At 40.1% G+C, this 11,200-nt stretch overlaps 1 protein-coding gene across 1 annotated transcript in view; it reads right to left on the bottom strand.

Moving 5' to 3' along the window:
• Nucleotides 1–3,894, bottom strand: part of LOC109856174 (fez family zinc finger protein 1-like) — a 24,069-nt gene extending 20,175 nt beyond the window's left edge. The window contains exon 1 of the mRNA XM_020431157.1: nucleotides 3,022–3,894. The gene's annotated coding sequence lies outside the window, so the exon portion shown is untranslated. The remainder of the gene's footprint in view (nucleotides 1–3,021) is intronic.
• Nucleotides 3,895–11,200: the final 7,306 nt, after the last annotated feature.

Genomic DNA, 11,200 nt, shown 5'->3' with positions numbered 1-11,200 from the left:
TATATATATATATATTTATTATCTAACGTATATATTAATTAGTTCTTTATAGAAACATATCTTTTCGTCAAAAATTTTGTATGAAATAAATTTTGTATAAAATAAATTTATTGTGCACTTAAGTTCATGAGCGAAAGCTTTTATTGACTTGATAAGTGCAACACAGCGATTACGCTCACCACAACTGAGAAATGCGTCGAGAAAGAGGCCCAAAAGGATGATTATACAACGACAGAGACTCATACGTCCGCTAAGACCCAAGACTGCGCAAGGGCCTCTCCTCAAATATTAGCGAAGGATGTCGGGGTCTCCTTTTGAACTGGAATCCCCGAAATTTCTATAGCGAATAATCGGAGACAGCTGGCTCGATGCGAAATCAAGCAGCGTAATAATGCTCGAGACTCCAGTTACGACGGGGAAGATAAAGCGAGAGAGGAAGTCGCGGCGGGTTTTCATTGAATTCGAAGAGGACATTCTCGCGCTCGCTTCCACCATACATGCGGTTGCTCGATGGTAAAATTAAACAAGTTTTTATTTATTACGTAATAAGCATAGCACTTATCTCAACAATTATCATCTTTCATTCAAAGAGACTCTGAAAAAATTTGTCTCCCAAAAAAAGTATTTATATTAAAGTTTATATTTATTTTTTTCTTAAATTATTTAATTTCTTTTTAGAGACCGTGCTGCTCACGTTGCGCAAGTTGCGTATTTAATAAATCCTCGACCGTATATAATTAAAACGCGATTTCTTGCGAGCTCAAAGTTTTACTTCACTTACAATATTACATTATTGGTTCGCAATAAAAATTCACATAAAATAAAGGTGGACGTAATTGGGCAAGCTGGACCGGATGAAAAGTGAACACCATCTTTTTCGGCTTGGTCGTATTTCAGCGCCGCGGCAATTACTTGTCGCGATGTGTTTCCCTCGTTTTGACACTGACGAGCAAAATGTTACGGAACACACGATAAATATGTTAATCGCGCGCTCTCTTAAAAGCTCAGCCGCTCCAGCCGCTGTAAATTCGTCAGGTGCGCTCGCGAAGTTCAGTGACGATGTTTCAGCACACACATCCCCATCGCGCGCAGCAACGTTTACTATAATTTATTCAAGTTACGTACAGAATCCCGCGTTGTTCCCTCTTTCCCACGGCACATTATGCAATCTGGCTTCTAATTCTTGATCCAAGAAGAACAGCGGCGCAGCGAGACGGCTTGTTTCGCGACGAAGTGTATATTCGGCGATACAATGAATAAACAACGAAGCCCGTGCGCGATTCGAGCGAGACCTTATTGGGATATTAATCCCGGGTACCGGGCGAACGCACTATCGTTCACGAAGTGTTTGCACGAGATTTGAAGAGGCTGGCAACACCAAAGCCCGCCTTTACCTCGCGTTCTACCCTACGCGCGCTCTTAAGCGCAACGAAACACTACAAGACCCCTCCGTAAATTCCCTTCCCCCCCCCTCCCCCGTGCTCGAAAGGCATGGAGTACTCGCTCCGGATACTTTGGACACACGCTCGAAGTACGGGGCATACTCTCAAGTAAAATACGCGTAGGTAGGTAGGACGGGGGTTGAGCGCGCCCGGGGAACGCGCGGATCCTCGAAAATAATGGCTACGTCGACGGTGCACGAGCACCGGTGTTTATAAAACATGAACAAGCCGAACTAATTGTTCGTTAATTTCCAGTGGCACTCCACACCGCGCTCGCTACCGCTTCGACATCGTCGAATCGATTTCGTTTGTTCGCGCGCAGCATCGCGTGCGTATTGCTGTTTTTGGATTGCGCGACAATCGTTGCGTTCTTTCATTGCAATTTGTGTATGTGTAGGTAAGTAGGTAGGTTCTCTCTCTCTTTCTCTTTCTCTCTCTCTAGATGACTCTCGAAATGCTAAAATATTTTCATCGGCGATACACCGCGCGCGCAAAATACTAGTTACCGTAGCGGAGATGAAGTGGCAGATTGCTGTGTTTGCGCAGCAGCGCAGATGGGCAACCGCGATTGTCGCGGTTAATCGCGTTGTTCTCACCCTCGGCATCTTTTTCTCCAAGAGATCGGAGTCTAATCGGAAACGGTTCATTGCGCGAACGTGATAAGAAAGTGCGGAGACGCGATAAGAAGCTGGTTTTTTTTTTTTGGTTTTTCTCGAATAGGAGAGAGAGAGAGAGAGAGGAGTTTTGTCGAATAATTTTTTGAATCCTGAAGACGCAAGGATGTGCCGAAAAAAAATTTCTTCGACGATAAAAAGTATTAAATTACGCTACTTTTACGGTTTTTATTAAGCAACTAATTCAGCCAACGATCGCGTGTCTTTGTTGTTTACTTCGCAAATGGTCGCGTTTTGTGTTCGGACGCATTTAGTGATTGCACGCAACATCTCGTTCTCTAGAGAGAGGTAACGCGAAACGTAACGAGCGCTTTATTCACATTTATAGCTCTCAGGATACAAAAAAACCCGGAGTGTTAATATCTCCGCTTCATCCGTCCGTGAAATCTGGCTAATTACACCAAGTCTTTGATATTCTATATAGCATACTCCTCGATTGACTAACTTCTTTCTTAGATTAAATGATAGAGACAAAATGTTTAATACGCATAATTGGTTTTGTATCAAAGATTTTTGTATTTGTACGCACGTCACCTAAAATTGCAATTTTGTTCTATTTATATGTACGTGTGTTATAATTTTATTTCTCACATTATACATATAAAATCTGCTGTGTGGGAGAGAAGTTATTTTATTTTATTTTATTTTATTTTATTTTTTTGGAGTGGAGGAGGGGCAAAAGTTTGCGAAACAAGAACTGTAATAATAACATCTTGCAAATCTTATCTATCGCATATTTCTGTATAACATATGTTGCAAGAGAGAGAAACAACTGCAAAATAATTCGTTGAGATACTGACGTGTACAGATTCTCGTTATTTATTTTACATTTATCAATCAATTTTAATGCAACGAAATAGTTAAATATACAAGCTTTTACTTTTCGATATTATTATAATACTTACAGGAATCGTAGAGATTTTTATCGTCTTATCGACTCCGGCAACACAGCTCACAACACGACTCTCTTCCTGCCGACCGAAACTCACTTTCACTGACTCCCGCTCAGTCGAATGTCCATCAAATGTAATTCGACTTTTTTTTTTTATACAAATAAAAGTTCTTTCTTATCAGTACGTATTCTTCATACTGTCTTTAGTACCAAGTCGCTAGTAACTTCAGACTAAACACATCGCGATAAGAATTGATGTCACCAAGTTTAAGAGTCCCTCATTTTCGACGCGAAAATGGAGTCTCCGAATCAACACAGCGATTGATTCAACAATCAAATTGACGTTATTCTGACTGTTCGTCGGCATCACCGTGATCCTTGGTTTCCATCCTCCGGTAGATTCACATTCCATGTTTAAAATTTATTGACATTAACGTCTCTCGTTGTCGAATCGATTTTTTCGTTTCATTTCTTCCGTTTTAAACTCGTCATCGTCATAAGGGGGATGCAAATTTTATATTTTTCTCAGAAGAATCGCGTCGGAGCGAGACTTAAAACATCGTTCTCGAATCGAAAGAGCGAGTGACGTTAAACAGTGTATTATTCATCGTCTCGCGTTAAAATTTTCTCTTCAAATGTTAGACCTCCAGCCTGACATTTTCTCCGACCTTTCCCGTCCCAAAACTCGATAAGTTCCAATTGAAAATTCTTTATCTCAAAACGCGATCTAATTGATTCACTGATTTCTTGCCGACGTCACACTCGAGATACACGATTCACTTCCGGGGAAAACAAAGTTGATATCCGTTGAATCGACGAGTTTCGATTTCCGACGGATGGGTCGGTGGATGTGGATCGCGACCCCGGGGCGACGGTTGAAGGCGCTGTTCGCCGCTGGTGAAGATGACGTGTGTGTGCTGCTTGCTGGCGAGCCGTGAGAAGGTTCCAGTTGCACCGCGAAGGGTGAAGGGTGAAGGGAGTGGAAGAAGGTTAGCAACAACCACCACCGATGGTGGGCGGTGCGATGGGCGGAGCAACTCCATGGCTCGTCCTCGTTGCTCGACCCGCGTCACTCTGTGTAGAATTCTTCATCCCCGCATTTACGCCCGTCCCGCCGTTCCCTCTCTCTCTCTCTCTCTCACTCTTATCTTCTCTCCCCTCTCTTTCTCTCGTATTCTCCCCCTCTCTCTCTCTCTCGTTCTCTCTTCTGCTTTCATCCATCGGGATGTCACGGCGCGGCTATTTCGTTTCTGTCTGCCGCGCGAACCGCTCGAACTCGCGGTCAGGAAGGGCGAGGCGCGATCGGCAATGTCAGAAGTACCGGCAAAAGCCGAGGAGAACGAGGTTTTCTTGAGTTCGACACTTTGTATCGATCCTCTTTCGGAGCCGAGGAGTCGATTCTTTCTTGGCCCAATTCGTTCTTCGCCGCCCCGTGTGTCGGTCACCGGTCGATCTGCATGCTACACCTCGAACCAGATATATCAGGTGATGCTTTCACGTACTCTCATCGCAGGTCAAAAGATTGGAACTGATTATCTTATCTTGATTTTTACACCGGCGGTGTAAAAATCGGAAAGGTGATGATAATGATTTGTCATCTTTCATTTTCTCGAAGAATGATTTTATGAACAGATTTAATCTCAATTTGCGATATTTTATCGAATCAATTAGCTTAATTCGTTTAAATTCAAATATCTTATAGTACTTTTAAAAGAGAAAAAAACTCGTTAATTAAAAACAAAGAGCATTTGTTTAAATTTACAACATTTTTAAACACAAAATTGTTTTGATATTTAAATTTTTTCATTATTTTTTATAACAGAAGTATCCTAAGCATAAGTGTAAACTTTTTCTACGTCTTTATAAATAAATAGGTTTTGTTTAGATAATAATATTAAAAAATTGAAATTTTCACTCTTTGCAATTTCAATTATCACAAGTAGTTCACTTACCGGAAATTCTTGGCATTGACAAAAATTGTGTTTAATAAAATGCAGCAAATATCGAAATGAGAATAATGGCTGACACTCCGACGACCGTAAAAATCCACTTTTTCTCCAGTGCGCAAAAACATATGCAAAATGGCGCCGTGCGTCGCTCTGTTCGCGCCCGCGCGGACGCTGCGTGACGCTTATTAAAAAAGTATTTATTTAGAAATATTCAGCGTAAAAGGTGAAAGCGTCGGCAGTGAAATGCATTGTGAAGGCGCCTCGTGAGAGAGGAGTGAGGTCGCATCGGTCGCTCACAAGGGGTGTCGAACGAGAAGAACGCAAACGGGAGAGGGTACGGGCGAGGAAACAGGGGGAAATGCGGGATTTCGGTCTCGGGGTGGCGAATGAATACCGAGTATGGAGTTGCCGGGAGCCAATAGGGGTGCGTGATGTCCTTCCTCATTTGAGAGAGAAACGCCAATCGGGTGTTCTCGCCGGTGGCGTAGCTCTCGGCGAGAGGAGGAATGAAGAGAGAGAGAGTAGAAGAAGGAAGAGACACGAGGGTGAAACGGGGGTAGCGCTACGTGGTTCGACGGTTGTGCGATTTGCCCGGTCGGCTGATAAAGACAGACTCCCCTGTCTTCCGTGCTAGATCATGCCAGCTTTTACTAAGACGACGACGACGACGACGACGACTTTTCCGGTGTGTGCGGGTGTACAACCACACCCCTATCGCCTACTCGGTAGTGGCCAACTACAACCAGCGCTCACTTACACCCACTTCACCGGAGCGACACCGCGATGTGCCTCGACGGCTTTCTTCGGATTACACCGTTGACTTTTAAACACCACCTCGCTCTCCTCGCCTCGTCTTTGCCATCGGTATCAATGCTTTCCCTCCCGTAATTAACTGAAGAGGAACACAAATTACGTTCCACCGATAGGTCCCGTCTTCATTACTGTGTAGAGAGCTGAGAGTTTCGAATGTACACCCCAAGTTCTAAATGGACTTGAAGGCGACGTTGAATGACTGCTTCGCGATCTGCTTGGTGCGATAGTAGCGTTATTTATGAATATGTGTAGTAATTTATTTATTAAAAAAAAAATATATATGCGCGTGCGGAACGTAAATAATATTCTGTTTACGTTTCTCCAGATATATTTATTGTGTGTACGATTTCTATAATAGAAAATTATATTGTTTATTACATTCGGGCGCTCGGTATCTCACAAACTCATTCGTTATTAGCTTCGCAATTCTGTCTCGCGTCGCAGCGTTTCTCTATTGACAAATTTCAAACTACAGAGTATTTGATTCGGGTTTGAAGTGTGAGCGATCGGTAAGACTTAATTCGTTGTTTGCCCGTGCTACGAGTTTAACGTTTGGCGCACGTGTCACGCCATATGACGAGCGTGTATATCACACTGTCGCACACAAGCACTTACGCGACACTCAAGAGAATTCAGGTTCAAACATTGACGCGAAGTGCATGTCAATACAATATCTCAATGATGACGGACAGCGACAGGAGACAAGGAAAACTTTCTATCGACGACTTGTGAACGTGACAAAGGATATTTATACCCGTTCTTTTTATTTTTCAATATCTCTTTTTTCCATTTATTTTTAAAATATAAATATTAAAATCGAGTAATGACGTGATCGATGTGTAACGATCGTTTTTATTGGATGTATAAAAGTGGGAATTTTTAATGATTCATTCCTTTTCTTAATTCTCCATCCTAATTACGAAAAAGTGATTATTTGTCAATTTTCTTTTTAGTTTAATAATTTTCGCACATCTCTCTCTCTCTCTCTCTCTCTCTGTATACACACTGCTTTATGTCGCGCACTGATAGACGAACTTTTTTTTATCCGTAATAAAAATCCGAAGTTTTTTACGCCAACGAAAACCAACACCCGACGACCAAAAATACACGCAACCCGAGTAAAAAACAGATCACTATGACAATCGCGGCTGTCACTCTATCAAATTCATTTCCGGACGCGTATACATTCGCGCGTGTAATGCAAGCGCGAGCCGAGCGTGATGTGTGTGTATGTGGTGTGTGTGTGTGTGTGTGTGTGTATGTGGTGTGTGATGGTTTCATTGCTGAACGAGCCCGCGTCTAAAAATAAAGAAGACTGTTGTATAGCCCGAATAATCTCGTTTCCATCACTTAGTGGAGTGAAACTCCGCGCGTCGCTGGTCCGAACGATTACGCGCGCCTCCTCTCTGTCTACTCCCGTCTACCGTCCGTAAGTTTCTTCGTCCACGAGGGGGAGTTATCCCGGACAATATATCAGTTTACAATGATAAAAAGCAAACACGGGAAATAACGCGAGGAATTACTGAACCAAACAATATGTCCCCTGTCTCTAGAGAGATGGGGTTGTATTTCGAACAGGTCGTCCGCGCGCACCCCGGACAACGGCATTCGAGAACGGAGGGGCGCGTTTTCCTCACAATACGGAGGGCTGCGACGCCGATTTATTTCGCGCGGGGTGATATCACGTCACCAACATTGAAAGTTGTCTCATTATCGCGAGCTGAAACGATCCGTCGCCGTCCCGGCCAGTGCCAACATTTCATTAAATGCGTCACGAGTTACGCGTGACGATCAAGAGCAACGATGGTTAAATCATTCGAATAAGTCACAAATTTTTTATAAGTGAACAATTTGACTTTTTTATTTATATAAAATTCTTTTCCATCGCGTTCGATGATTCTTTTTTTTTTTTCTATTAAACACTGAGATTTATTTTAGTTCATTGCGACGTGTATTTTAAGTAGCTTTATTATTTATCAGGATTTCAAGTAACTACTCGTTCCTGATGAACAAATAATCGATAACAGATAACTCGACAGCGAAACAGTTTCACTGCTGATTATTAATAACGGAACGCGCCCGGCGATTGCCTTGAACCGTCGGCAATCGAGGTACAAAGGACTGAACTAAAAGAATTGGTACCATTTCATTCGCAGGTGTCTCTTGACGGGTGGTGCTCGTGCAAGCACCGCCGACTAGTAGTAAGGTAAACTCGAGTGTCTACAGCATAAAAGCGCGGCACTGGTGGAGAGTGGTCGACGGCGAGCAGAAGGATGGATACAGAGATGGAGTTAGCCCAAGCAGATAGGGATGCTCCGTCAGGGGAAGAGGGAGAGAGGGAATTTTCCTCAGTCCGAGCATTTCGTAGGCGATGTGCTTTCAGCCGGAAACTCAACTTCGTCTCGCGCAAGCGGCTTGTGTTTTACATCTTTCAGCTTGACGATTTCTCTCTTTCTCTCCCTCTCTCTCTCTCTCTCTCTCTCTCTCTTCTCCTTCTCTCTCTCTGCTGTTATTGTCTTTGCTATTCGCAGATCCGCGGAACGTTCGCTTTCCTTGTTCTCGCGGCACTGCCTGCATGCACGCAAGCCACCAGGCAAGAAGTAGACAATTCACAATTAGCAAACACAAACAGAACTACGAGTGGCTTCAAGTTGCCTGGAACGCGATGGCAGCCAGGCTTAGCCGGAAGCAAGCGGTGGGATGGGTGAAGCTTCTAGGATGCGAAACGACTAGCTCGGCGGTCCCCGAGCGTCAGCCTCCACTACGGAATCCTCATCTTCTCTTGTCCCGGCCCGACGGCAAAGACGCGCGTATACAGAGTGATCCGTAAATAAAACTTCTCACACGCCGCTTCTCATACAGATTGTGTGTTAATTCACTTTTTATTGTTCTCTAAATAAACTCGGTACTGCATGAAAAACCAATCTCGAAGTTTTACTTCCAAAACCTATTACTTTGTTATTTACTTCTTCTCTTCCTCTATAATTGCTTTCTACTCTCAACGTTATTTTTAGAAATACATAATTAATTACCAATTAAAAATTATTTGCTAAATAACTACGAAAACATGTGGATGCACAACAATCCGTAAAGTAGCAATATTCGTTATTATTATCGGTTTCTCTTACTGAGGTACACCCGATATACGCACGCATCAGGCTCTCACCGTTGCGTTGGAACACTTGAAGCTCCGACCAGTTACGGCAACAATAGGCTTTGTCTTCGCGCCGTCGGCGCTCGCAAATTGGTAGAAATCTTGATTAAAGGTGCAGTTCTCTCCGCTGCTGACTGCAGCAGCAAATATGAATTGCACTCTCCGATGCTTCCGACCCTTCTACGTCATATGAAAACGAAGGAAAACCTGTTGTACTGTACTCTTTAATTATGTACAACATATATATTTTATATATTATATATAAAACACACACATACACACACATATTACACATATTATACACACACACACGTATATATATATATATACATACAAAATTTAACAAATTCAATTATTATATCACTGCTATATTGAACGTATATGTGCGAGTACAAATGTGCTATCCCTTTTATGATAAACAAAATATCTCAAATAACAAAGATCTTGCAACAAATTTACCAACAAATTTCAGCTTGTACATCAAACTAGCGAAGATTAATTCGGGTAATGTAAACCAATGTGCTAAATGTTCATGCAAAATATATGTATTTTATTTATTTAAACGTATAATTTAATGCATATAATAATTTGAATTCGATTCAATTCGAACATTCATCTGGCATGTTTGATTTACATTACATATAGATAAAAAAATATCTAATTTATTTTTCCATGGAAATTAAACAATTCGAAAAGACACCTTGGCCAGATGATGCAAACAAGGTATCCTAGATGAATGTTTAAAATGAATTGAATTCAAGTTATTGTGTGTATTAATTTACACTTAAATAAATAGAAAAATATATTTCGCACAAACACACATTGGCCCACATTGATCGAATAAATTTTTGCTAGTTTGATGATATGTAATCTGAAATTTGTTATAATTCATGCAGTTGAAAAAATGCGTTATTTCTTGAATTATATTAAAATAAATTAAATAATTTATTTAATTATATTATATTATATTATATTATATATTTAATAAGTCATACTCAAATGTTGCGAGAATTTAGTACCTTCGTGACCGGATTGTTTACAAGGAATGTAGAAGATCCGAATTTGACTTCTAACCAGGTTTCTTTCCACACAGAACGAAAACTCCATTAGACTTCTCTTAGATATCGCATGGAGTTGTTAACGTCTAATGAAGATTTTGTTTTGTGTAGATTATTCGCAATCGAGTTTTTAATTTCCATGAGGATTAATTGGATAATTCATTTATATATGTGATTCAAAACTAATCCAGACAGCATATATTTCTAAAAGATAACTAAAAGACGACTTGATGATGTTTTGGTATTTTTTTTTATACATCTTTAAAATGTCTTTTGTTCTTTCTGTGCTGTCTGAGAAGCATTCTAGATGAATGTTCGAATTGAATTAAATTTAAATTATTATATCTATTAATTTACACTCTTAAATAAATAAAAAATAGGTTATTATATTTTTTTGAACATAGTCTGTTTACTTTATAATCACGTATATATTGCACATTAAGAGGATACTGGATACCGACTATAGAGACCTGTAAATCGACGTTTTAGAAACCTTATTTCTCTAATTTCTAATTTTGTATATTGCATCACATGAAAAATGCTTCTACAGAAGCACATAAATATAAAAAACTACATAGTGCTTTTGCAAATAAATATATAATGCTTTTTTGAACTTTTTTTTTATTCATAATGATAGCATACGATAACTTATTCTGTCATCACAATATTTTTATTTCTCTTATTAATTAGGTAGTCAAATTATAATCTGAGTGTCTCATCATGTTCTTTTTTATCGTACTTAATGCGCTAATTCAGTGCAAATACGTACAGAAGCTTAGAAATAATTCTACATACATGAATATATGGTGAGATTATAGAAGAAAACTATATAAGAAAAAATGTATGCTAAATTGTGTAGCAATTTCTACACAATTTACTTATTTTTGGAGAAGCATTTTGGATTTAATGCAATAAATACGACACAAAATCAAATATTTAAACGTCGATTTACAGTCTCTATAGTCGGTATCTAGTACTATACTCTCTTAAATGTTTCAATATTCAAGTAACTCACATGATTTGATAAGAATCTGCAGGATTGTAACAAGACTGTATATTTTTGAAAGAATATGTTTATTATCAATCAAAATGTCTACGTGAATATTTATCATAAAATCAACACTCATTTTAAGTTAAAAGTTTCTGATTGTGTTTGGTAATTGCAACAAAATTTAACGATAAACACGTCGATAATTTAGACAACTACAGCATCTTCCA

The sequence above is a fragment of the Pseudomyrmex gracilis genome, unplaced genomic scaffold (genome assembly GCF_002006095.1).
Source record: "Pseudomyrmex gracilis isolate BER0280 unplaced genomic scaffold, ASM200609v1 scaffold_110, whole genome shotgun sequence".
In the NCBI taxonomy this organism is placed as follows: domain Eukaryota; kingdom Metazoa; phylum Arthropoda; class Insecta; order Hymenoptera; family Formicidae; genus Pseudomyrmex; species Pseudomyrmex gracilis.
Note: the sequence above shows the minus strand (reverse complement) of the source record. Positions and strands in the feature narration are given on the sequence as shown.